At 31.7% G+C, this 3,957-nt stretch overlaps 1 pseudogene; it reads left to right on the top strand.

Annotated features, from left to right (window-relative positions):
* Positions 1–612: 612 nt before the first annotated feature.
* Positions 613–1,141, top strand: LOC109680053 (large ribosomal subunit protein eL21-like; annotated as a pseudogene).
* Positions 1,142–3,957: the final 2,816 nt, after the last annotated feature.

Here is a 3,957-nt window from a genome sequence, read left to right as displayed (position 1 = left end):
ATCTCCTCAGAATGAGAAAGATTCATTGAATATAAAATTCTAAGTATAAACAACTGCCGAACATCTAATTAAAAACTGAGTATGAAATTGAGGACTACTTTTGAATAAAAGAAGTATATAGTATAAGTAATGATAAATTCAGTTGAAAACTCAAAATCTAACTCATATGTTGTAAATTTTAATGAAGGAACTTTATGATGGTCTGAAGTTGTTTTTAATCATTAAGAATATGACATTAAGTGTCATTTGATAAACTTTAATGAATTTTCTCCAGAATACATAAAGAAAATGTAAATAAAAGTAATTTTATAACAAAAGTCAAAGATCTTCTGTTCAGTAAGAATACAAAAATCTAAGAATAGAGATAAGCAGCTATGAAGTAAAATTTTGAGCAATCTTTGAAAGGCAGGAAGTAATTAATTTGTGAGAAGTTCATATTTTCAGGAAGAGAGGGCAAACATAAGAAAAGAAAAAAATTGTTGAAAGGATCTTTAATCTACAAGGCAATTTTATAAGAAAAGGTATATGTATTGTATGAATTTGTCTACAAGACATTTCATTATTCAAATAAAACTTTTGAATAAAAATATGAATGGCTTTTCGGCAGGAACCGCCATCTTCCAGTAATCCACCAAAATGAGGAACACAAAGGGAAAGAGGAGAGGAACCCGATACATGTTTTCTAGGCCTTTTAGGGAACATGGAGTTGTTCCTTTGGCTACATACATGCGAATCTACAAGAAGGGCGATATAGTAGATATCAAGGGCATGGGCACTGTTCAAAAAGGAATGCCCCACAAATGTTACCAGGCAAACCTGGAAGAGTCTACAGTGTCACCCAGCACGCTGCTGGCATTGCTGTGAACAAGCAAGTTAAGGGCAAGATTTAGTGTGCGTACTGAGCACATTAAGCACTCAAAGAGCCGAGATGGCTTCCTGAAACGCGTGAAGGAAAATGATCAAAGAAAGAAAGAAGCCAAAGAGAAAGGAACTTGGGTTCAGCTGAAGCGCCAGCCTGCTCCACCCAGAGAAGCCCACTTTGTGAGAACCACTGGAAAGGAGCCTGAGCTGCTGGAACCTATTCCCTATGAATTCATGGCATGAAGGATGTCAAAAAATAAAAGGCTTTGGACTGTGTAAACTTCTTAATCAAGTAAAAGTGTGGTGTATTCTTCCTTCCAAAAAAATATTTAAAGCAAATTTTAATTAAGTATTTTTCTTGCTTAAAGATGTAAAGTAGCTTAGCGTACAAGTACACTTGCCTGTACACAATGGCCAAGTCATTGTTTATAGAGATGGTGTGGTGTAGTACACATCTAATTATAGCACTCTGGAGACTGAGGCAGGAGAAAGGTAAATTCAAGGCCAGCCTAGGCTACCCAACAAGACCCTGCCTCAAAAGTGGAAGATAATCTGTTGTATTTATAAATAGATGGATTTTAAGGGTCAGGAATTTTCCTTTGAAGTCTACTGCCTAAAAATAATTTTTTAATTAGGATTTATTTGTTAACGAGGGGATTCATAGTGACAATTCCGATTAGGCTTATATTGTACATTAGTTATGTTACCCCCATAGTCTCTCTCCCTCTGCCCAATCACCACCCCACTTAAAGCAATTGCAAGAGGTTTCTTTGTTTCATATAGGTACATGAAGTCCATCAACCACATACCTTACCTTCATTCACTCTCCCCCTCCCACTAGGACCCCCATGCTTACACTGTACCTATTTTATAGTCTTGTTTCATTATTAATATTAAACTTGATATTCAAAGGAGAAAAAAAATAAAAATGTGAATGTATGTAAATTAAGGATTTTGTATGATTTATGTAGGTTTTTCTATATGTTTTATTTATTATTATTTATTTGTTTTGATGTTTTGAGATACAGCCCCACTATGTTTCCCAGGCTGGCCCTGAACTCATGATCTTCCTCCCAAGTGTTTGGATTATAGGTATGTACCACCATGCTGCTCCTGTATGTTTTATAAAAACGTATCCTCAAAGGGAAGGCATGCTAATATGATTATAAAGTTAAGTACTGCCTATATGTTAATTTTTTGAAGTTTGCTAACTTTTAATTACCAAGTGTAGGGAAGGAGTAAGGAGAAACCAATATGTTAATGAGTTCTGGGAATTGTTGATCAATGTAGACTAATTTTTTTCTATTTTGTCTCCAATCTGATTCTAATAAAGCTTCTGATTCTATTTCTGGATTTTGCGTTATCTCTGGGATTTTCATTCTGCTCACTTATCCTAAAAACTATGTCTCTCTCATAAAAGTAATAAAGAAAATATATACTTTCAATAGTGTCATTTACTGTTATATGGAGATTAAACCAATGTTAAAAGACAAAAGTATATAAGGCATCATAATCTTTTTAAAAACCAGAGCACAAACTATCCTTATTGGCCAACAATATAATTACTGAAGTAGAGAAATTGAAAAGAACTCTTCAAATAAGCTATTAGAAATATAAATAGGTTACTAGGTGAAAGAACTAGCTTATGTATTTGTAATAAATGACTGAAAAAATTAAAGAGATAAGATCCTACTTATCATAGCAATTGAAAAACCTATGAGACATGGGGTGAAGCTTAAAAAATTATAAGAACTTTAATAATGAAAATTTCAAAAAATTATTGAAGGATATAAAAAAGGCTAGAGAAATATCTCATGTCTAAGGATTCAGAGATGGTTCAGTATCATAATGGTGTCAATTCTTCCCATAATATTTGTAGCAAACTTCAATTATCTTTTTGGTTTGTTCTTTCTGATTTTGAACCTTTAATTTTAAAATTTATGTAGAAAAGTAAAGGCTAAAAATAGTCAAGGAACTTATATAGAAAAAAGCATTGGGACTTGAAGTTTAAATCAATACTTTGATATTTTATTAATAAAAGTGTATTAGTAGTATAGTGATCAAGAAAGAGGTGTCTTTCTCTAAAAGGAGCTTAGAAATATGTTTCTTTATGCAAGAAAACTTGATATGCAAACAAGTCACATTAGTAATCAACGAATAGGTAAAGTGTAACACTAGGCCAAGTAATTATATTTCTGAAAAAAAAATCACTTAGCTTTCTATCATATTATCTACCTCCAAAAATTTTTGGAGTTAAAGACATAAGAATAGTAAGGAAACTAAACATTTAGAATAAAATTTAGAATAATCAACTTTTAGCCTTTGAAGTAAGGAAGAATTTCTTGAGATATGGAAAGACCACTTCTTAATAAAATATTGAATAATCTTCATATATGAAACTTTAAAATAGTCTGTACAAAAAAGATACTTTAAGCAAACAAATAAAAAGCCAAGTAACTGTCTAGAACACATTTAAAATGTATGTAGCCAATGAAGAATTCATGTTGAGAGAATGCATAATATACAAATCACAAAAAGAAGGCCAAAATAAAGACGATTAAAAAATGTATACAATCAAATCATAAAAGATGAATATTGAATGGTGAATAAAAATTTGGAACTCTAGTTAAAAGTTCTGAAAAAAGAAAATTCCCCTAACAAAAGTAAGCTAAAATATTAGACATTTAGGAATACACTAAACTGTTCATTATAATTGAGCTATTTTAATTAATTTATGCAAATTTAAAATCTGACTTATAGAGCTAAAAGTAACAATAGCTACAAGTCAAATGATATGGCATGTTGGAAATTGGATAAATGTGAAAAGCTAAAGGTCCACAATCTAATGTCCTTTTACTTAAGAAAATGGGAAAAACAGAGGTATACCACTGCCAGTGAGGTTGCAGAGACTCAAACACTCGTGTCTTTTTCAAAACTGCATACATTAGTCAAATATTGTGGAAAAGTATGTGGCCATAAATGCAGCACTATTCTAAATTTAATATCTGAGTGCCCAGAAATTTTGTCTCTACAACTCTATCCTAAAATATAAACATAAGAAATCTGTCCAGTCTAAAAGTCTCACACAATATTAAT

The sequence above is a fragment of the Castor canadensis genome, chromosome 2 (genome assembly GCF_047511655.1).
Source record: "Castor canadensis chromosome 2, mCasCan1.hap1v2, whole genome shotgun sequence".
Taxonomy (NCBI): Eukaryota; Metazoa; Chordata; class Mammalia; order Rodentia; family Castoridae; genus Castor; species Castor canadensis.
Note: the sequence above shows the minus strand (reverse complement) of the source record. Positions and strands in the feature narration are given on the sequence as shown.